Raw genomic sequence first — 24,468 nt, forward strand, 5'->3', positions numbered from 1 at the left:
CTTATGGCAAGGGAGTCTGTCATATATTGCAGTTCTGTTTGAAAATCGGCAAAACTGTTATTTTTTTCTTTAAATAAAACATTTGATCTCCGAGTCTAATGATAGTTACCAGATACACTTTTTTTTTTTTTAAGGTTATTATACGATTCATTGAAACCATAATCAACTAACTAATAAAATATGGAAAAAAAAATGTTAGTTGTAGCCCTCGACTTTATCCACTTCCCTCCTTCTACCGTTATCGGATCTTTCAAATGTCAGTGCAGGTTGATTGGGTGTATTTTGTCTTTCCTTCTATACCCCTGTTTTTCGTAGACTCTCCACATAACCTTCTCTATTGAAGGTTTTTGGTTGACCCTGAATTTTCCAGCTGCCAGAGTGTTTTAGGTAACAACATCACAGAGGGTTTGCAGTTCTGTAAAATTGTCATATGGGTGGGGAGAGACCGAGGGAAGTCTGAGACCTAGGGAAGTCGAGGGAAGTCTGAGACCGAGGGAAGTCGTGTTGCATCTAGGTGATCAGAAAACATTTCTTAAGTTTGGCACAGCTAGCTTTACCATGTTGTGTGAGAGATGTAATTTACAATATTTATTTCCAGGCTTCCTTTTCATAGGGATTAACTATAGATGGATATAAAATCACGTGAAAGAGTTTAGAAAGCAGTTATAAAGTAGGTATAGTTATTGAGAAATAATTATTTTATTCAGATTATTCTACCAACTACTAATAAAGGAAGTTTGCATAAGGTGTTGACCTTTGTTTATAAGCTTCTTGAGAGCATTCTTGCCAAGCCATTCCTAATTGCCAGGAGTGGCCAAAATACATAAGGCTCGGTTCACATATATGCGATGCGGGAAGGCTGCGAATTCGCAGCCTGTTCCCGCACACGCACCCCCGGCAGTTCACACTGCCATATGCGATACGCTGGGGGTGTCAATGTAATCTTAACGACACCCCCAGTTTGATCGCATATCGCAGTGCGATCGTGCAGTTCGCACAGGATCGGATCGCACAAGTGTGAACCGCTGTGCGATCCGATCCTGATGCGGCTGCAAAAATGCCTCCTGTGCGTGTTTGCTGTGGGAGCGATGCGAATTTAGCCATACAGTTTGTATGGCTAAACTCGCACCGCACAGCTGATCGCATGTAATGTCGGAGCAGTGCGCTCCGACATTACATGCGAACCCCGCACACGCACAAGTGTGAACCGGGGCTCAATCTTGACTTTTTTCAAGCAGCATTTTGGTACACCTGCTGGCACTAAGGGCTCATTAGACTCGAGTTTGGGTGGGGTGGTGTTAAAATTGCATGGGTTAAGTTGTGTTTAGTGTCTTCTCAACCTCAAAGGCAGCGGATTGGAGTGTTTTACATGCCACAGTTGCGATGCTTTGCTACGCGTCTGCAGCACCTGTTGCACTAGGTGGGTGGCACCACCGCCTAATGACCCAGTCAAGCAAATGAAGATGCACTCCATCATGCAAACATCCTACAACGGTGTACAATACACATTGTGGCGTGCTGGCGTGCTATTTATGGGGTTGAAATTGGCAATAAGGAGGCATCCTATTGCATCAACACCGCCTTTCAAATGCCTCTGAATAGTGTTTTTTACAGGCACGACTATATAGACACAAGTCTAAAGCCAAGCCGTGGATGATGCAGTTTGCTAAAAAAAAAATCTCTTGATTCCCGCTTCCCCAGTGAGCACATTCAGTGCTGATGGGGGAATCCCTAACGCAGCACTATTACATTCTTCTGGCGGGGAGCCTTCCCTGCCGGCAGAGCAGATTGCTGCTGGTGGTTTCACTCGGCAGCGGGGAAGTCGATGCATGCGCCCGCGATTGCTGCCGGCCACCCACCTTCTCTCCCCGCTGAGAGAGGACAACGGGCAGCTGTTGTAAACACAACTGACCGTTCTTCTCGCTGGAATGATAAGAGCGCCTGTGATCCTTCTATATTAGGATCAAAGGTCTCTATGATAATTTCAAAAGCCCATCCCCCATACAGTTAGAAACACTCCCCTAGGCTTACATTTTTTTTTTTTTTTTTTTTAAATTCGTTTATTGAAACAAAAAATAAGGCATAGAACAAACCACCAGATAAACACAGTAAGCAGTAATAGTGTAACGGTAAGATGTACAGCTCTCAGGTGACATAGACAACATGGTATAACAGGACATCAGCGTAATGAATCTTGGGGGCGGACATCCCCCGACAGTCAAACCTAGACATAACAAACATAACAACCCCCCAGAACCCTGCAAATCGGGAAATATGGCACCCAGAGCGTAAGCAGGAGCCCCAGGGCCACCGTGGGGCAGACCCCCGCCACCACCGGCATCCAACATATGGCCGGCCTCAGGCGCGCGGAGGGCCGCCCCCCGATAGCCTCCCAAGAACCCCCGAAGGGTAGGGGGGGACCGACGTCTATACCTCCGTCTGAGAGCAAGATAAGAATCCCAACGAACAACCACATTAATATGCCTGTAAGAGTAAACCGGACAGAAAAAATAAAAAAAAACACAAAAAAAAAAAAAATAAGAAAACAAAAAGAATAAAGGGAGGGATGGCCAGAAGAAGGAGAATGGGAGGAAAAAAAGAGGAGTGAGGGAGAAGAGCAGGGGGGGGGGGGGATGGTAGGACAGCTCGGTCCAACATCACCCACAGCACAGAGCATTATAGCAGCAGATCACGGTATTCCGCTGAAAAAGTAAATTCGTGCCAATAGAACCAGCGCTTCGTGAATTTCTCTCTGGTTCCCCTCTCCGTCGCCAACAGATCTTCCAGTTCGTTAATGCATTTGACTTTACTAAGCCACATGGCCACAGTCGGGGGCTGGGTCTGCTTCCAAAGGGGGGGGATGCAACTCTTTGCTGCCGTGAACAATAACGGCAAGATGGATTTCCGATAGGACTCTCTCGGGAACTCGTGATGGTGGAGCAGGAAAAGCGCAGGGTCCAGCGCCAAGGAGTGGTCCGTGAATTTTTGGGCAATAAGGCGTACCGACGCCCAGAATGGTTGCACCCGTTCACACGACCAGAAAATATGGAGGTAAGTCCCCCGCTCCTTACCGCACCTCCAGCAGGTGTCAGCACTGGTCGGAAACATCCGACTCAACCGCGCCGGGGTATAATGCCATCTAGTCAGACATTTGTACCCCACCTCCTGGTAGCGAGAGCAGATGGAAGTTTTGTACGCGAAAAACAGTAGGCGTTCCACCTGCTGGTCGGTGAAGGACAGACCCAGATCTCTCTCCCAGCGAGCCACATAGGGAGGTCGGTACGGTGCCTCAGGAGTGACCAGAGTCTTGTACATGAGGGAGATAGTATGTCGTAAAGGAGATGTAACGGAGCAAAGTTCCTCAAAATAGGTGAGACGTCTGGCAAACAGGGGTGCTGCCGGTAGAGATCGCAGAAAGTGCGAGAGCTGGACCTGTTGCCAGAAACTCAGCCCGGAGAAGGCGGCGTCCGAATGAAGGCGAGACCTGGTGATCCACGACCCGTCCCGAACAAAGTGGCGGGCCTGACCAACTCCCGCATCTCTCAGAGATCGAAATCCCGGCTGGTCCACTCCCGGCGGAAAATCGGGGTTGTCAACCACCGGAAAAAGGGGGGACGGCAAGGTAGCCAAGGAGCCCCCGTGGCACAGACGCCTTCCCACCCGCAAGGTGGGGCCAATAGTCGGGTGGTCGGACAATTCCCTCTGGACCGCTGAGGAAGTCCACAGAGAGGCCTCAGGCGGGACCCCCCCTAAGCTCCGCTCCAAACGTACCCACTGCTTCAGTGGGTCATGGCCGTACCAGTCCAAGATACGGGACAAGTGGCATGCTTCAAAATAGGCTACGGCGTCCGGTAGAGCCATGCCTCCGCACAGTTTAGGCATGCGCAGAACACGCAACGCCAGCCTCGGGGAGCCCCTGCTCCACAAACTCCCGGAACACCCGATTAACCTTCCGGAGGAAGGAAGCCGGGACAGTCACCGGGGCGGCCTGGAACAAGTATAAAAGGCGAGGCATTACATTCATTTTTATGATATTGCAACGCCCGAACCACGAGAAACGGCCCCCGCGCCAAACATCGAGATCTTTTTTGATTCGAGTCAATAACGGTGGGAAATTGCAAGCAAAGGCTCTGTCAGGTGAGTGCGGCAGAGCAATTCCCAAATAGCGAATATGGGACGACCCCCACTTAAAGGGGAAGTCCACCCGGAGGAGAGCAGAGAGAGCGGGTGAGACAGCCACCGCCAGGGCCTCGGACTTAGCTTGATTAATTTTATAGAACGAAAGGGATTCATAAACACGAAACTCCTTCAGCAAATTGGGCAAAGAGGTCAGAGGTTTTGTAAGAAAGAAGAGGAGGTCATCCGCGTACGCCGCCACCTTGGGGGAGAGCGTCGGAGAGACCGATATCCCAGCAACATCAGCATTGGCCCTCAGCGTGCGCAGGAAAGGCTCGAGGGTCAAGACGAAGATCAGCGGGGAGAGCGGGCAGCCCTGACGGGTCCCATTGGAGATCACCATGGGGTCAGATAGGTGACCATTGACCCTCACCCTCGCCGAGGGGGCTGAGTAGATAGCCTGAACCCAGGACATGAGCCGCTCCCCCGCTCCAATGTGTGCCATTGTCGCCAAGAGGAACTCCCAATTCACCCGATCAAATGCCTTCTCCGCATCAGTGGATAAAAGCAAAGTCGGCAGTCGGCGGGCATTTGCAAGGTGCACCAGGTCAAGCGCCTTGGTGGTGTTGTCCCGTGCCTCCCGGGAAGCTACAAAGCCCACCTGGTCGTCATGGATCAATTGCGGAAGCAGCGGGGCCAATCTAGAGGCCAGGATCTTAGTAAAGAGCTTCAGGTCCACATTTAGAAGCGAGATAGGCCTGTAGCTGGCACAGACCATTGGATCCTTACCCTCCTTCGCAAGAACCGCTATGTGTGCCCTGAGCGAGTCCGCCGGGAACGCTGCACCCTCTCCCGTAGCGTTATATGCAGCGAGGAAATGGGGAGAAAGGATGTCATGAAAGCATTTGTAGTAACGTATGGAGTAACCATCCGGGCCCGGGGCCTTCCCCGGTTGCGCCGCCTTCAGAGCCAGCAACAGCTCACCAGGGCGCAAGGGTTCATCCAATTTCTCAACCTCCTCCTCCGGGAGGGAGGGGAGGCCCGAAGCAAGAAGATAGGAGCGGATCGCGTCGACGCGCCCATCCCCAGAAGGGGAGGAAAAATCCGGTGACAAGTTGTAAAGAGACGAATAGTATTGACGGAAGGCTTCAGCGATGTCCGCGGTGGAATGCACCCTGCGACCCCCGGAGGTCAAGAGCTCAGGTACGAAGGTGCGGGCCCTCTGTGCACGGAGTGCACGAGCCAGCAATTTTCCGCACTTGTCCCCATGTTCATAAAAGACCCGTCTGCACTTGGCCAATGCTGCCTTCGCCCGGAAGAGGACCAAGGACCGCAATCGGTCTCTCAAGACTGCCAGCTCTTGCAGGGCAGCCTGGGCCAGAGAGCGCTTGTGGACCAATTCCAGTTTGCTGATTCTGGAGAGGTAATCACTCAACTGCTGAGTACGTTCTTTCTTGCTGCGCGACCCTATCTTAATAAGAACACCGCGCAGGTAGCTCTTGTGCGCCTCCCAAACCATCAGGGGAGGGCTCTCGGACGAAGCATTAGTGGCAAAGAAACCCCTAAGCTCCGAGCTCAATTCCGCCACCACATCCGCGTCCTGGAGAAGACTATCATTCAGTCGCCATTGCCACTGCGGGCGGTCCGAAGAGCTCAGATCCAGATCCAAAAGGACCGGGGCATGGTCGGAGAATGTAATAGACCCGATGGAAGCCGAGACGACACGCGGCAGCAAGGCCTGGGGCAACAGAAAAAAGTCAATGCGAGAGTAAGAGGTATGGGGGGGGGAGTAGAAGGTGTAGTCCCTCACTTCCGGATGGAGAATGCGCCAGGGATCAACCAGACGGAACCCCTGGAACAGCGTCTTAATACGCTTCAAGGCAGCGTAGGAAAGGTGAGAGGACCCCTTAGACGTGTCCACCACCGGGTCAAGAGCCAAGTTAAAATCCCCGCCCATGATGACCTGACCCTCGGCAAACTCCTCCAGCCGCGAGAGCAGGGATTCCATGAAAGCCACCTGACCAGTATTCGGGAGGTAAAAGTTGACCAGCGTAACCGGCAGAACCCCCAGCCGACCCTTAACAAAGAGCGCACGTCCCGCGCCGTCGTTCCACGAGTCCGAGAGCGTCCACGGGGCGCGACTATTAATCAGTATACACACCCCCTTAGATTTGGAGTCAGAAGAGCAGCCATGATATACTGTGGGATAGCGTCGGTCTCCCAATTTAGGAAGCTTGTCCGATCTGAAATGGGTTTCCTGTAAAAAACCGACCTGCGCCCGGAGACGGTGAAGATCAGAGAGAACAGAACGCTTCTCAGGAGTATTCAACCCCTTGACATTCAGGGAGACCAACCGCAGCGGGTCCACCCTCGGGGGAGCCATCATCCCCCACCCCCAAGAGAAAAAAAAAAAGGGGGAGGAGGAGGGAAAAAAGGAGTAAAAGGAGGGGAGAGAAAAGGGAAAGGCGAGAGAGAGATAAATAAGGTAAGAGTTCAAGAAGGGGTGCACTCCTGGTGCACAGGGGGGAGGATCTACAGTGCCAACCGCACTGAGGAGACCAAGTCTCAAGGCACCAAGAGGCTCGACCCACACCGCTCAAACCGCGGGCAGAACAGGTGGAGCCTCAAGGTACAACCTATTGGGGGAACGAGGAGGGTCACAACAGACAGAGAAAGGTGACCACTACCCAGGACCCCTCCCAGACCGGCAATGAAAAACAATATCAAGAATAGCAATATCAAATATAAAGGCATTCCAATGTAGAACAAAGTGCAAAAGCTGAGGAGCAGCAATCGAAGAGCCCGTGAGGGCAGAGCAGCCTCGCAAACCATGGTCATAGGAGCACACAAAACAGTCAACAGAACAACCCTATGTGAGACAAATGTGAGCCCTCCGGGGGGAGAAGGGGGGGAAGGGGAGGGAAAGGAGAGGAACACAGCATCTTAGGAACCCACACAAACCCACACATAGTGTCCTAGCAAGCCCCTGCAGTGGCACCGCAGCGGAAACATATGTGCCCCCTAGAAACCACATCAAACTTCGGTACCATCACACGAACAACCCAGCCAGTATAAATTGTCAAGGCCGAGCAGTGGAACCCGCTCGGATCATGCCTCCCAACGGGATCCCCGGGCATACAGGAAAGAACGGGGGAGATGGGGTAGGATAAAAAAGGGGGGGGGAAGAGAAAGGAAGGAGATAAGAGGAGGAAGAGGCAGGGAATGGGGGGGGGGGAAGGGGGCAAGGAGAGGGAGGAAAGGGGGGGAGAGTATGGGAGAGGGAATGGAGAAATAGGGCGGGTAGAGGGGGAAAAGTGGGGATGGGGGGGGGGAGGGAGGAGAGAAAACAGGGGAGGGGAGCTGTGAGCAACAGTAACATCAATATGAGTAGAGAATACATGTCAACCAAACCCAGCAGCATAAGGAGAGAGCAGAGCTACGAAGCACAGATGATATGGTGAAAGAGAACCTCCAAACAGCACATTCACAGCAGTCAGTTAGTTCAGCGAGAGGGCCCCAAGGTGGTACTGGACAAGGGGGACCCACACAACTCCAAAGCAGCAAAAAATAGGGGACCAACCCACGGAGTCCATGAGTGGGGGGCGAGCATGGATGGCATCGGTAGGGTCCCTAGGCAGCAGGTAGAATCGGGCAAGCGGGCAGCAGCAAGGAGCAAACAGGGGGGGGATGGGCAGTCCAGGTCCACGGGGAGCAAAGTGAAACACCTAGGAGGGGAGGGAAGCAGGGCACAGGGGGTACCACAGGGCCACAGTCAGACTCACGGTTGCAGGCATCGGCAGTCTAGGCTTCCGGGGAGGCCGCCGCAGGGCCGGTGGGGCCCACGCTCAGGGACCCACGAGAGCGCTGTGATCCCCGTGACCGAACCCGCGAAGGGCCACCGCCCGGAGGGCGATCCACACGGTCCGGGAGCCTCGCCATCCAGCCCGGTAAGTCTTGAGGAGCCAGGCCAGCAAAGTGATATAGAGCCGGGAGATCAGCATGCCTCCGGAGGGTGAACGAAGAGCCGTTCCGTCGAACCGTCAGCTGCAGGGGAAACCCCCAGCGGTAGGTGGCGTCTTGGGAGCGAAGTCTTTCCAGAAGTGGCTTCAGCATAGCCCGACGGGTCAAAGTACCTCTCGAGATGTCCGGGAAGACGGCGATCTGCGCCCCATCAAAGTCCACCGGGCCGTGAGACCACGCCGCCCGCAGCAGCTGTTCTTTAACTGAATATCGGTGGAGGCGACAGATCACATCCCGCGGTCTGTCCGCATCTGACGAGCGGGGGCCCAGAGCCCGGTGCACCCGGTCAAAAAGAAAGTCCAACGGAGGGTCCTGCGGTAGCAGCTTGGAGAGTATAGCCTGGACCGTCACCACCAGATCCTCCCGACCCGTCGCCTCAGGTAGGCCCCGGAGCCGCAGATTATTACGGCGGCTCCGGTTCTCGATGTCCTCCATCTGGAGCTGGTGTTCCGCCAGGGCATCGGCATGGGAAGCCTGTGTACGCTCCAGGTGAGCCACCCGTGACCGCAGGTCTCCAATTGCGGATTCTCCCGCCTCTACTCTCCCCCGCACCTGGGTCACTTCAGCCGTTAACGCTGCGAAATCTCGGCGGTGCTGCTCCGCCACCTGGGCCACTATGTCCTCCATGTCCCGCTTCGTGGGAAGGGAGCGGAGAAGCGCCCAAATGTCTCTTTCCTCCTCCGGGGGAACCAGCAGGGAGGTCTGCGAGGAAGGGAGGGAGCCCTGAGACATCGTTCCAGTGGCGTGGAGCCGGGGAGAGGCAGGCGGTTGCTGAGGCGATGCGGCGGTCCGGGCAAGGCCGCTGTTGAGGCCTACTGTCGGAGACCGCGGTCCCAGGGTCGGGGAGCCCTGGAAGAAGCTGCGTATAGGAGCCGATGGGGTAGCCCGTGAAGCCGCCTTCGTCCTCCGCCGTTTGTAGGTGCTCATGACAGCCTAGGAATGCCTAGAAAAGCCGGTCAGGGAGGCTAGGGAGCGGGAGCACCAGAGAAGAACGTCTTCACACCGCCATGACCTAGCCACGCCCCCTAGGCTTACATTTAACCCCTTGATCACCCACTGTGTTAACGCCTTCCCTGCCAATGTCATTATTACAGTAACAGTGCATATTTTTTAGCATTGATTACTGTAGTAATGTCACTGGTCCCCCCAAAAGTGTCAAATGTCAGGGGTCTGATCTGTATGCTGCAATGTCGCAGTCCCGCTAAAAATCGCAGATTGCCGCCATTACTAGTAAAATAAAAATGACAAATCTTTCCCCTAATTTGTAGACGCGATAACCTTTGTGTAAACCAATCAAAATACTCTTATTGCGATTTTTTTTTTTTACCAAAAATATGTAGCAGCATACAAATTGGTCTAAAATTATGAAAACTTTGATTTTTTTTATTTATTTTTTTTGGAATGTTGTATAGCAGAATGTGGAAAATATTATTTTTTTTTTCCAGAATTGTTGCTTTTTTTGTTTATAGTGCAAAAAATAAAAATGGCACAGGTGATCAAATACCATCAAAAGAAAGCTCTATTTGTGGAAAAAAAAAAGGACCTCAATTTTATTTCGGTACAGCGATGTATGACCACGCAATTGTTCATTAAAATAACAGTGCCGAATCGCAAAAAACGGCCTGGTAATTAAGGGGTCCGTCCGGTCCAGAAATGGTTAAAGGCTTACCTGTAGGTAAAAGTTAAGAACGTGTGTTTACAACCACTTTAAGTGCCCTAATGTGTGCACACACATTAGAGAACACTGAGCTGCTTCTACAGGCAGAATAGAAAAATTGCAAAACTCCCGTAGAAGCAATGCAGTTGCATGGTGTCCAGACTGAGAGTATTGTATATTAGTGATGTTGAACACGATTTACCATCAGCAGTGGTACCTTCTCTTTATAAAGAAAATGTAGTGGTGGATGGCTTTATTGGGCAGCTTTTCTGTAAAAGCCAAGGAAGGTATAAAGGCTTGTAATGGCTCGTGCTGGAAAGGTAGAAGAATCTTTTCACTTTAAATAATTTATTGCATAGTAAGTGAAGCAGGAGGGGCTGCGGGCAGCAAAGTTGATATTTAAACCAGAGAAGGTTACGATAACAGCACTTGCCAGGTAAAAAGTGTTACTTACAGGGTACAGAGACTTCCTAGCACCCGGTACTCCGGGTCACTTCTTAATGCAGATATCTGCCTCTTCTGTACATTCTGGTTGATATTGTGTCAAATTTCTGTGAAATTGTTCCGTTTTTGTTTGGCCAGAATTGTGGTTTCTGTACTTACCATGTGTTTTTTAAATAAAAGTATTTAAAAAAAAAGAGAAGGTGGTTACTATTTCTGAAGCCAAACTGCAGTTGTAAGATGTGCCATGAACATTTTTTTCTTAAAGGGGTTGTAAAGTCAGAAGGTTTTTTGTCTTAGTGCATTCTATGCATTAAGATAAACCTTGTGTGTGCAGCAGCCCCCCTAATACTAACTGAGCCCCTTCTCGATCCAGCGATGTATCAGCCAATGAGGAGGGGAGTCCCAGATGGCGAAGACTAGTGTTGAGCGAACACGGACTGTATTATTCGTGTTCGTACCGAATAATTGGATTTTTTTTACCCGAACACGGACACGGACACTTTACTGTATGTTCGGGTAAAAATCCGTGTTCGGTCGTTTTATTTCCGGGTTTTGCATGCTTTGGTGCTCTTTTCATGGCGGGCTTTCAACAGCCAATCAACAATCGTTTAACTGGTGTGCCTTAAGCCATCCCAGCCATGCCTGCAAATGTCTTAGTAGCTGTGATTGGCCGTCTGAAGCATGTGACCAAGTCTTTATAAGTTCGAGGCAGCCGCCGCAGCAGCGTCATTCTGCTGCTTAGCTAAGGGACAGAGCACACATCAATGTGCTGGCTGCTGATTAGGGAAAGATAGGCAGGAAAAAACCATTTGTGTCCGGATAGAATTGAGGGACAGGTCGGAGTGTTTAGGCAGGGCGAGTTGTAGGCATTTTAGGGATAGAGTCTGCTGAATTATAGGGTCAGTGTCTTCTACAAACTACAATCGATATTGCTGTGTGGGGGGTGGGGTGAATCTGCACTCAATCCTGATCTACGATCTCTTCTCAATCCTGTTAGGGACAGAGTCTGCTGAATTTTAGGGAAACTGTGTTCTACAAACTACAATCGATATTGCTGTGTGGTGTGGGATTGGAGATAGGCAGGTGTCAGTGATCCACATCCATTTTTCTGTGTGTGAGCTGCAGTGAACACAATCTTTTTGGGCTGCAGTGAACACAATCTTTTTGGGCTGCAGTGAACACAATCTTTTTGGGCTGCAGTGAACACAATCTTTTTGGGCTGCAGTGAACACAATCTTTTTGGGGTGCAGTGAACAAAATCTTTTTGGGGTGCAGTGAACAAAATCCTTTTTGGGTGCAGTGAACACAATCTTTTTGGGGTGCAGTGAACACAATCTTTTTGGGGTGCAGTGAACAAAATCCTTTGTGGGGTGCAGTGAACACAATCTTTTTGGGGTGCAGTGAACACAATCTTTTTGGGGTGGAGTGAACAACATCCTTTTTGGGGTGCAGTGAACAACATCCTTTTTGGGGTGCAGTGAACAACATCCTTTTTGGGGTGCAGTGAACAACATCCTTTTTGGGGTGCAGTGAACAACATCCTTTTTGGGGTGCAGTGAACACAATCTTTTTGGGGTGCAGTGAACACAATCTTTGTGGGGTGCAGTGAACACAATCTTTTTGGGGTGGAGTGAACAACATCCTTTTTGGGGTGCAGTGAACAACATCCTTTTTGGGGTGCAGTGAACACAATCTTTTTGGGGTGCAGTGAACACAATCTTTGTGGGGTACAGTGAACAGAATCTTTGTGGGGTGCAGTGAACACAATCTTTTTGGGGTGCAGTGAACACAATCTTTGGGGGGTACAGTGAACACAATCTTTTTGGGGTGCAGTGAACACAATCTTTGTGGGGTGCAGTGAACACAATCTTTGGGGGGGTACAGTGAACACAATCTTTTTGGGGTGCAGTGAACAACATCCTTTTAGGGTGCAGTGAACACAATCTTTGTGGGGTGCAGTGAACAACATCCTTTTAGGGTGCAGTGAACACAATCTTTGTGGGGTACAGTGAACAGAATCTTTGTGGGGTGCAGTGAACACAATCTTTGGGGGGTACAGTGAACACAATCTTTGTGGGGTGCAGTGAACACAATCTTTGTGGGGTGCAGTGAACACAATCATTGTGGGGTGCAGTGAACTCAATCTTTGTGGGGTACAGTGAACACAATCTCATACTTCTGAAGATTTGAGGGTGCTGCCTGTTCCATACTCCCCCTACTCCTAGCCTTTTAGGGGTACAAACAATAGTAATTGGGGCCTAGTGTGGTTGTGTACGTGTGATATACATACACTTTTTTTGGATCATATTTTCTATTCCGCTATTTAATCAAAAACCTTTGGGGATCAGTTAAATTGGGGGATAGTCTGTGTTGGTACGTGTGAGAGAGATCCACCTTTCCAAGTTGTTGGGGTTCATCTCATACTTCTGAAGGTTTGAGGGTGCTGCCTGTTCCATACCCCCCCTACTCCTCATCTAGCCTTTTAGGGGTACAAACAATAGTAATTGGGGCCTAGTGTGGTTGTGTACGTGTGATATACATACACTTTTTTTGGATCATATTTTCTATTCCGCTATTTAATCGAAAACCTTTGGGGATCAGTTAAATTGGGGGATAGTCTGTGTTGGTACGTGTGAGAGAGATCCACCTTTCCAAGTTGTTGGGGTTCATCTCATACTTCTGAAGGTTTGAGGGTGCTGCCTGTTCCATACTCCCCCTACTCCTCATCTAGCCTTTTAGGGGTACAAACAATAGTAATTGGGGCCCAGTGTGGTTGTGTACGTGTGATATACATACACTTTTTTTGGATCATATTTTCTATTCCGCTATTTAATCAAAAACCTTTGGGGATCAGTTAAATTGGGGGATAGTCTGTGTTGGTACGTGTGAGAGAGATCCACCTTTCCAAGTTGTTGGGGTTCATCTCATACTTCTGAAGGTTTGAGGGTGCTGCCTGTTCCATACCCCCCCTACTCCTCATCTAGCCTTTTAGGGGTACAAACAATAGTAATTGGGGCCTAGTGTGGTTGTGTACGTGTGATATACATACACTTTTTTTGGATCATATTTTCTATTCCGCTATTTAATCAAAAACCTTTGGGGATCAGTTAAATTGGGGGATAGTCTGTGTTGGTACGTGTGAGAGAGATCCACCTTTCCAAGTTGTTGGGGTTCATCTCATACTTCTGAAGGTTTGAGGGTGCTGCCTGTTCCATACTCCCCCTACTCCTAGCCTTTTAGGGGTACAAACAATAGTAATTGGGGCCTAGTGTGGTTGTGTACGTGTGATATACATACACTTTTTTTGGATCATATTTTCTATTCCGCTATTTAATCAAAAACCTTTGGGGATCAGTTAAATTGGGGGATAGTCTGTGTTGGTACGTGTGAGAGAGATCCACCTTTCCAAGTTGTTGGGGTTCATCTCATACTTCTGAAGGTTTGAGGGTGCTGCCTGTTCCATACCCCCCCTACTCCTCATCTAGCCTTTTAGGGGTACAAACAATAGTAATTGGGGCCTAGTGTGGTTGTGTACGTGTGATATACATACACTTTTTTTGGATCATATTTTCTATTCCGCTATTTAATCAAAAACCTTTGGGGATCAGTTAAATTGGGGGATAGTCTGTGTTGGTACGTGTGAGAGAGATCCACCTTTCCAAGTTGTTGGGGTTCATCTCATACTTCTGAAGGTTTGAGGGTGCTGCCTGTTCCATACTCCCCCTACTCCTCATCTAGCCTTTTAGGGGTACAAACAATAGTAATTGGGGCCCAGTGTGGTTGTGTACGTGTGATATACATACACTTTTTTTGGATCATATTTTCTATTCCGCTATTTAATCAAAAACCTTTGGGGATCAGTTAAATTGGGGGATAGTCTGTGTTGGTACGTGTGAGAGAGATCCACCTTTCCAAGTTGTTGGGGTTCATCTCATACTTCTGAAGGTTTGAGGGTGCTGCCTGTTCCATACCCCCCCTACTCCTCATCTAGCCTTTTAGGGGTACAAACAATAGTAATTGGGGCCTAGTGTGGTTGTGTACGTGTGATATACATACACTTTTTTTGGATCATATTTTCTATTCCGCTATTTAATCAAAAACCTTTGGGGATCAGTTAAATTGGGGGATAGTCTGTGTTGGTACGTGTGAGAGAGATCCACCTTTCCAAGTTGTTGGGGTTCATCTCATACTTCTGAAGGTTTGAGGGTGCTGCCTGTTCCATACCCCCCCTACTCCTCATCTAGCCTTTTAGGGGTACAAACAATAGTAATTGGGGCCTAGTGTGGTTGTGTACGTGTGATATACATACACTTTTTTTGGATCATATTTTCTATTCCGCTATTTAATCAAAAACCTTTGGGGATCAGTTAAATTGGGGGATAGTCTGTGTTGGTACGTGTGAGAGAGATCCACCTTTCCAAGTTGTTGGGGTTCATCTCATACTTCTGAAGGTTTGAGGGTGCTGCCTGTTCCATACTCCCCCTACTCCTAGCCTTTTAGGGGTACAAACAATAGTAATTGGGGCCTAGTGTGGTTGTGTACGTGTGATATACATACACTTTTTTTGGATCATATTTTCTATTCCGCTATTTAATCAAAAACCTTTGGGGATCAGTTAAATTGGGGGATAGTCTGTGTTGGTACGTGTGAGAGAGATCCACCTTTCCAAGTTGTTGGGGTTCATCTCATACTTCTGAAGGTTTGAGGGTGCTGCCTGTTCCATACCCCCCCTACTCCTCATCTAGCCTTTTAGGGGTACAAACAATAGTAATTGGGGCCTAGTGTGGTTGTGTACGTGTGATATACATACACTTTTTTTGGATCATATTTTCTATTCCGCTATTTAATCAAAAACCTTTGGGGATCAGTTAAATTGGGGGATAGTCTGTGTTGGTACGTGTGAGAGAGATCCACCTTTCCAAGTTGTTGGGGTTCATCTCATACTTCTGAAGGTTTGAGGGTGCTGCCTGTTCCATACTCCCCCTACTCCTAGCCTTTTAGGGGTACAAACAATAGTAATTGGGGCCTAGTGTGGTTGTGTACGTGTGATATACATACACTTTTTTTGGATCATATTTTCTATTCCGCTATTTAATCAAAAACCTTTGGGGATCAGTTAAATTGGGGGATAGTCTGTGTTGGTACGTGTGAGAGAGATCCACCTTTCCAAGTTTTTGGGGTTCATCTCATACTTCTGAAGATTTGAGGGTGCTGCATGTTCCATACTCCTCTTCCTCATCCTCCCTTTAGGGTAGGAAAAAATTTAATCGGGCCTAGTCTGTGTTTGTACGTGTGAGATACACAGTTTTTTTATCCTATTCCGCTATTCAATACACACCCTTTTGGTGTAAAAAACATTAAATTGCGGCATAGTTTGCATATTTGACATTTGCATATATTGTGCCTTGTTGCGCTGTTTTGGGTACTCCACCAACATGGCCAGTGGCAATGACGCCATTCTCAGCTTAACTATCCCACTTCTATGCCTCCTTGAAAAAACAATTTGGGCGATGATGGAAGAGGATGTGGCACAGGATGAGGAGGAGGAGGAGGAGGATGAAGAGGTAACATTTCAAAGGCTTTCAGGGCAGTCATTCGCAAGGGGCTCCGAGGGTGGGTTCCTGCACACACAAACGCCAGGGACACAATTGTCCAGCAGGGGCACAGTTCTGGAGGATGAGGATGAGGAGGAGGAGGAGCTGGAGGAGGAGATGGAACCATGTTCACAGCAGGGTGGCACCCAGGCCAGCTCATGGCCATCACTGGTGCGTGGCTGGGGGGATACAGAGGACACGGACGATACACCTCCCACAGAGGACAGCCTTTCGTCGCCTCTGGGCAGCCTGGCACACATGAGCGATTACATGCTGCAGTGTCTCCACAACGACCGCCGAGTTGCCCACATTCTAACTTGTGCTGATTACTGGGTGGCCACGCTGCTGGATCCCCGTTACAAGGACAACGTACCGTCCTTAATTCACTCACTGGAGCGCGATCGCAAGATGCGCGAGTACAAGCGCACGCTGGTAGACGCCATGCTGCTGGCATTCCCATCTGACAGCGGGGCCACAGTGGAAGCACAAGGCAGAGGAGGAGGAGGAGGAGGTCGCCAACGCAACCAGGGCACCGCCAGCACCTCAGAAGGCAGGGTTAGCATGGCCGAAATGTGGAAAAGCTTTGTCAGCACGCCACAACAAACAGCAGCACCAGCAGCTCAGATGGAACGTCTTAGCAGGAGGCAGCATTTTACCAACATGGTGGAGCAGTATGTGTGCACACGCCTACATGTAGTGAATGACGGGTCTGCCCCCTTCAACTTCTGGGTCTCCAAATTGGGCACATGGCCTGAGCTTGCCCTTTACGCCTTGGAGGTGCTGGCGTGCCCTGCAGCCAGTGTATTATCTGAACGGGTATTTAGCACGGCTGGGGGCGTTATAACAGACAAGCGCAGCCGCCTGTCCAGAGACAATGTGGACAAGCTCACGTTCATTAAAATGAACCAGGCATGGATCCCACGGGACTTTTCCGTACCTTATGCAGAATAGCAATGGATACCGACCTTACCCACCCAGTGTTCCATTTTTGCTCTTTCTCACTCTTTTGGGGTGTACCCTCATTTAAAATTTTTGAAAAGAAGCAGTGTTGGCTACCTTGTCCTCCTCCTCAGGGCCAGATTAATGTAGGGGCTATTGGAGCTGCAGCTCCAGGCCCCTACCTTTTATATAGGCCCCGGGTTGGCCATATTCACTGTTACCGCTCTTCTGTCACTTGTAAACACAGAAGTCTGGCTTCTATGCTCGCTTCCCCAGGCAGCACCCTCAGAACCTCCCCACACAGCGTGAAGGCCGGACAAGGAGGGACAGTTGGCGATGCATGGATGTGTTTATGGGCTTCAGAGACAGCATCCCATGTTGAATTAGGCATGCATGGCTGCACCCTTCCTCCTCTGGGTGCATGGCAAGGCACGGCCCTTAAGGCCCTTCAAAATCCTCAGCACCAAGCCCATGATGCTGTTAATCCGGCCCTGGTCCTCCTCCACCGCCGCTTCCACCTACACCGCCCATAGGTGTGCGCAGCCTATTGCATTAAGGTGTGCACCCCAAAGTTGAAATACACATGCATGTGTTTGCCAGCAGGGAGAGTAATGTATCGGGGCCATGTACCTGTAGGCAAGGAGAAATAGAGCAGAGCAGGTCCCAGGGAGATCTTTCCCATCTCCTCACTGGCAATGCTATGTGCCCTAGGTGATTAGGGTGTGCCCAGGCACACCCAGCACACCCTGTGCGCACGCCTATGTCACCGCCACATCCACCACCACCTCAACCTCCCTCCTACTCCATATGGGCCTCGTCCTTCAGAGATGAAGAAGAACATTGTTTTATTTTTCTGTTTTTTTTTGTTGTTTTAAGTTATTTCCCTATCCACATTTGTTTGCAGAGCACTTGCCATGCTCTTAATTACGTTTTGCTGCCATTTGCAGCACTCTAGCCCTTTCCTTTGGTGTTTTAGAGCCATTTTAGTGCCTTAAAGTTCGGGTCCCCATTGACTTCAATGGGGTTCGGTGTCCGGGAAAAGTTCGGTAAAAGTCCGGGACACGGACCCGGACTTTTTTTTAAAGTTCGGCCGAACCCGTCGAACACGGACATCTAGGTGTCCGCTCAACCCTAGCGAAGACAAAGCAGCAGCGTCATTGGCTCCCGCTGCCTCCAATCAGTCAGTTAGCCAATGAGGAGAGAGAGAGTGGGCGGGGCCTAACCACAGCTCCATGTCTGAATGGATTAATGGAGCTGTGACTCGGCTCAGGTGCCCCCATAGCAAACTGCTTGCTGTGGGGGGGACTCAGAGGGAGGGGCCAGAAGAGCTGACGAGGGACCTGAGAGGAGGAGGATCTAGGCCGCTCTGTGCAAAACCAACTGCACAGAGGCCGTAATAAGTATAACATGTTGTTTTTATTGGAAAAAAAAAAAAGACTTTACAATCACTATAGAGGGATATGCTTTAATATTTCATGTCTGAGTTTTAAAACCACTTTATTGATTTATTAAACCAGTATAACCACTTTAAATACTTCCGGATTACCCACCTTGTATTTACGTCGGTACTTTGACATTAAATACTGGGATTATGGCAGAAGCTAGCTGCCATAACCCTGGTATTTTGTTTTCTCTATCGCTCATTGACAGACGTAGTCCTCGGTGATACAGCACCTTCGGGTTATGTTGCCTCCACAGGAGTAGGACTAGACAGGAAATAAAATGCTCTGGCCACACCCTAGGGGCAGTCCCAGAGGGTATATCCTCTCTCTCTCTGCCTCAGCAAATCAGTTTTTTTCTGTCTAGTCAGGAGTAAGGACCTAGATACCTTGCTGGGATCTTCGGTCCTGGCAGGATTTTTTTCTTAGAAAATAATTTTTTAAGACAGCTTTTTTTCTCCAGTGGTCCTGTGAGATCTTCAAGCAAGAAAGCTGAACTGGGCGACGGGCTGGATGTTGAGATCCAGTGGTCACCCCAGTTCAGCCTACGAGCGTGTGCAGGCCATAGCTCCGCGCTGGGTCGGCCGCGACATAGTCCCACTGGACGGGGACTGACCCTGCGAGTTAAACGTCTCGCTGAAACGCCAAAGACCATGAGTCACGGCGCCCGTATTGGTCGACAGCCCTCCTACCTCGGTGGAGAGAGGTACTGTCAGGAGTTGGCGCCCGCCTGGTTCCGGTATGGTGAGTAGTATGTTCCCCCTTTCCCCCTGACGGGTCTTGTGGTGAACGCGGGCCCCTCTCTGTAATGGTAAGGATGGGTTCCCCTCTATCCTACAACATGTCACAGATCCCCCTAATTGAGTGTGATTTTTGTGTACAAGAAGCCAGGAGGCTTGGTTTGGGAGCTGACAATCTAATTGTAAAGATGTGTAAATGATTGTAGTCAGTGGCAGTACTAGAACTTTACTGTGATAGTATAAGGTATCCTACCTGTCAGTAGCCACAGGGCGATGTCTATACATGTATACTGCATTCCAGATCATTCCTCCAGCTAAGCAGCGGACCGCATACGGCCCGCTGGGGTCCGGTACCTCCGACCACGCTGACCACCATGAGGGTGAAGGGTTGTGAGGCCGAGATCCTTCTGCAGACATGCCGCTATTCTGTGCAGGCCGCCGCCATTGTCTGGTAGATCGCACGAGGCCGCCATTTTGGTGTAGCCTCGTGTCTCCAGCATGGGGGCGGCCATGTTTGAGGTGACTCAAACACCTCATGGAGCCAGGGGGAGGAGCCGGCAGGCGTGTTAAGGGGCGGAGCCGCCTCTTTTACCCAGGAAATAGGGCCAAAGACTTCCTGTCTGTAACAAGACAAGCACTGAGCAAGCTGATGAAAACTTCTGTGCATCAGGGATGAGCCTTGGGGTCTCTCTCTCTCTCTGTGGGGTCCAAAAAGGCAGGTAACACTGAGGGGCGCTGTTGCGACTGGGGGGGACAAAAAAAAAAAAAAAGTTTTTTTTTTTTACTTTGTCATTTTTTGTCGCTGGCAAGTGTCTTGTATAATCATTGACCCTGCCGCATAGGTATCCCCACCTGATCCCCTCAAGGTGGCCGCAGGACCCTCCAGTACCCCACTTGTTTTTAATGCATTATCGGCAATTTTGGAGTCTTTGGTATCCCGGGTGGAGGTGGCCTGTCAGGGACGGGGGTCAAGTAGCGACCCCCGCCTACCCCTATTGTTTATCAGATACTTCAGATACGGATTCGGAACTGGTCAATGCAGTTGCAGGTCCCTCTTAGGGGGCTGTTGTCTCAGGTAATATCTCCTCAGCAGTGAGGAGCACGTTTCTGCCTCCGCCATAGCACAAGAGTGGTGGATGCACTAGTTGTGTCCGTCCGGGAAACCTTTAGTCTTGAGGTTACACCGGCAGAGGTAGCTGAGACTGAGATTCCTTTTTGGTACTTGTTAGCCTACCAAAAGGGCGAAGGATTTTCCTTTACCCAAATGGGGTCGTTTTGAAACTAACCCCTGTTATTTCCAAAACGCATGGCTAGGTGCTATCCATTTGAGGAATTCCTCTTTATAGGATAGACGGTACCACCTGCTGTCTTGCCACAGACTGTTAGGATAAAAAGACCTCGTAACTAACGAGGACCTTCCTTTTCTGCTCATATAGAGTTGTTCGTTCCGCGAGGGCGGACGATAAGGCGAAACCCTCCAAAGCCCCTTTAGAGGGGTTTCAAAGGGCGCTGGTCGGGTAAACAAAGAGTCCGGCTCAGCCAAGCCTGAAGTATATAGCCTGATGCGCCCCTACCCATCTCTGGGGTGGGGGGGGGATGTCTTCACCGGTTTCTGAAGGACACAGGATCGAGTTTTGATCACCTCCTCCAGTGCGATTCTTCCCTTCTAACATTGAACGGTTTCAGGGGTTCTATTCGAACCTATTCACAATGCCCAGGAAAGAGGGCAAGGTGCGTCCAAATCTGGACTTGGGAAGAAATATAGTCCATCCGTACAGTGGTGGCCTCCCTGCATAAAAGAGATTTCCTGGCGTCCATAGACATATAGGATGCCTATCTTTATATCCCCATCATCGCAGGACATCAGCGTTTTTTCGCTTTCCCAAAGATCATCCCTGGTTCCCACCAGGAGACTGAACTATCTGGGCCTAAGGCTGGATACATCCTGGGCAAGAGAGTTTCTCCTTGCTGGGAAACTCCAGAAGGTTCAGTCAACGATTCGGATGTTGCTGTCCGTCAATTGGCTGGGACTGATGGTGGCCTTCTTAGAGGCAGTACCGTATACCCAGTCTCATACCCGAATTCTCCTGAAGGAGATTCTTTTTTAATGGAATCAGAATTCCGATTCCCTGGACAATCGGATCCGGTTGAGCGAGCGGACCAGGAAGTCTCCGATGCTCAACCAGGGGAAGTCATTTCTTCCGATAGTATCCAGATTACCAATTAAGGGTATCGGAACTGAGAGCGATCAGATTTTGTCTGATTTACTGGATCGAGCAGCTCTAGAGCAGCCCGATTCGGATCCAATCGCATATGGCCTCTTCATCCAGAGGTTTTTTCCCTAGCTGTCCCTACATTGGGACATCCCGGATGTGGATCTTTTGGCACCTTGGCCTAACAGGAAGGTGCGGAGGTTTGTAGCTCGCGCCACGATCCTCTAGCGGACGCAGCAGAAACGCTGATCGCCCCGTGGGGGCAGTATCAGCTACGGCACGCCTTCCATCCTCTCAAGTTGCTGCGGGAACTTCTTCGCAGGATAGAGGTGGAGGGAATTCCAGTTATTCTGGAAATTCTGGATTGACCTCGTCAAGCCTGGTACGCCGACTTGGCGAGGCTAGTCGCGGACGTTCCTTGGAGACTTCCTCTCAGGGAGGATTTGCGGTCTCGGGGACCGATCTTCCATCTTGCTTTACAGTCGCTGGCTTAATGGCCTGGCCATTGAGACCCAGGTACTGAAGGACAAGGGAGTGTCAGCTTCAGTTATTCCTACCTCCAGTTAAAGCAAGGAAAGCGACTTCCAGCACATGGAAGTCTTATATTGCATGGTGTGAATCTATTGGATTTCCCCCACAGACCTATTCGGTGACCCGAATTTTGGTCTGTCTGCAACAAGGGGTTGAGCAGAAACTATCCTTGAGCACGATCAAGGGTCAGGTTTTCGGCGTTAGCAATCTTCTTTCAAGAAACCTTTGGCTAATCATTCCTTGGTGCTGAATTTCATCCAGGGGGTGCGACATCTGGCTCCGCCAGTGCGCGCACCCTTACCGCCTGGTATCTTAATTTAGTGTGGTCGGTTCTTCAGAAACTTCTCTTTGAAGATATTAGGGAGATTCCCTTGCTTACATTCCCAGAAGGTGGCCTTCTTGGTGGCCATTACTTCTCTACGCAGGGTGTCAGAACTGGCCGCATTATCCTGTCGTTCCCCAGATCTGGTGGTTCATAGGGATAAGGTGGTTCTTCTTCCGAATCCATCCTTCCTTCCTAAAGTGGTTTTCGTAAGACGGACTCACTTTTTGTGATCACGGATAGCCCTTGAAGGGGGTTGCCTGTGTCTGCCGCGACCATATCTACATGGATCAGTCAGACGGTGGTACAGGCTTATTCTATTAAGGGTCGGAATCCTCCGTTCCCTGTTAGGGCGCACTTCACTCGAGCGCTCAGTACTTCCTGGGCCTTTCGCCATCAGGCGTCAGTGGTCCAGGTATGTAAAGCGGCCACCTGGTCGTCGGTACATACCTTTACAAAATTTTATAAAATTGATGTGATGGCATCGGCGGATGCCTCATTTGGCCGCAAGGTTTTGCAGGCCGCAATTTGAGGAGACCGGTGGTCTACCTCGAGGGTTTTTTTCTGTTTGAAAATGTTTTTGTTGAGTCTCATCATTAAGGATGAGCATTGTAAACTTCTAGTTGGCACCGGTTGGGCCTTCTAGATTTGGATTTGATTTCCATTTTCCCACCCCTCATTTGTGATACTGCTCTGGGACTTCCCGAAGGTGCTGTATCACCGAGGACTACGTCTGTCAATGAGCGATAGAGAAAAATGGATTTTTGTAAAATCTTACCGTAAAATCCTTTTCTCTTAGCTCATTGACAGACGTAGTACCCGCCCCTCTGTTTTTTTGAGTTGGGTTGGGTTAAATTCTCTAAAGACTGCTTTTATGACATAACTGATTTGCTGAGGCAGAGAGAGAGAGGATATACCCTCTGGGACTGCCCCTAGGGTGTGGCCAGAGCATTTTATTTCCTGTCTAGTCCTACTCCTGTGGAGGCAACATAACCCGAAGGTGCTGTATCACCGAGGACTACGTCTGTCAATGAGCTAAGAGAAAAGGATTTTACGGTAAGATTTTACAAAAATCCATTTTTACACAGCAGTCGATCCAAAATCTGATCAAAGTGGTGCTGGCCCCCACTCGACTCTTTGCCCCTGGAGGACCGGAGCAACCTCTAACGTCACTTCTGCCCAATGGCCTTAAAGGGCCAATTCCTTGTAATAGGAATAAAAGTGATCAAAATTTTATTTTATTTTTTAAAAGGGGCAGTAAAAAAAAATGGAAATAAGAAAAAAAAAATAAAGTGCCCATCCCTCCAAGCTCGCGCGCAGAGGCAAACGCATACACAAGTCGCGCCCACATATGTAAATGGTGTTCAAACCACACATGTGAGGTATCCCCGCGATCGTTAATTCTAAACTGGTAAACTGTAAAAAAATTTAAAGGGTCGCCTTTGGAGATTTTTTCACCATTCCATTAGTGTTCACAATTTTGAAGCATGACATGTTTGGTATCAATTTAATCACGTAGCATAATCTTTTACATTATACAAAAAAAATGGTCTAACTTTACGGTTTTCCTAGTTTTATTAATTGACAAATAGTCTACTTCTTTTTCCTTTATAAAAAAAGAAAAGAAAAGTTGTGTTTTAAGACCGCTGCGCAATTAGTGTGACATGAAGTATTGCAATGATCTCCATTTAATTCTGTAGGTTCTCTAATATATATATATATATATATATATATATATATATATATATATATATATATATATATATATATATATATATATATATATATATATTCTAAGTAATTTTCTAGCAAAAAATTCTGATTTTAACTTGTAAACAACAAATGTCAGAAATAAGCTTGGTCCTTAAATGGTTAGAATTTTGTGAGAATTCATGACATTTAAGTGGGTCTGGAAATGTGTGCAATTTTTTGCATTATGTTTTTGTTCTTAAAATGATTTAAATTGTTTTTACTTGGCGTGTTCTATCCTCGTTGGTAAGTCAGTGCGCTGATCAGGTTTTCTATGAAGAGTGCGGTCATATATCCATTATCTGAAGGAATTTGAGGTTTTGTTTCTCCTGCAGTTAATCCTTTGACAAAGGAGCCGTTGTGTCCTTGAGATGTGGAGGTGTGTCTGCTCTGCACATACTTGGCAGTTTATCCATTTTTAATTGCTGTAGCAATTTGTCTAAGACTGTTGTCAGTACTATTGTAGATGCGGGGAGCAGAAAATGCAGAGGAAAGTGACCACACAGCAGCCTGCCGGATTATGTGCCGGTATGAACCATTATCAGACAAAGCTGCTGCAATGTGTGCATAGGGGCAAGCATAGATTCGGGTGAATCAGCACATGGCTCATTCTCAGCACTTGATCAGATTCCTGCAGCATACTGAAAATAGATTCACTCCTTTCTCTGATGTCAATAGAAGGACTGCAGTGTTTAGCTTGCTGT

General features: G+C 49.0%; 1 protein-coding gene across 1 annotated transcript in view; it reads left to right on the plus strand.

The window, feature by feature from the left end:
* Positions 1–24,468, plus strand: part of MTUS1 (microtubule associated scaffold protein 1) — a 338,112-nt gene that overhangs the window by 52,979 nt on the left and 260,665 nt on the right. The window lies entirely within an intron of this gene.

Source organism: Pelophylax lessonae, assembly GCF_965119305.1.
Source record: "Pelophylax lessonae genome assembly, chromosome: 1".
NCBI lineage: Eukaryota > Metazoa > Chordata > Amphibia > Anura > Ranidae > Pelophylax > Pelophylax lessonae.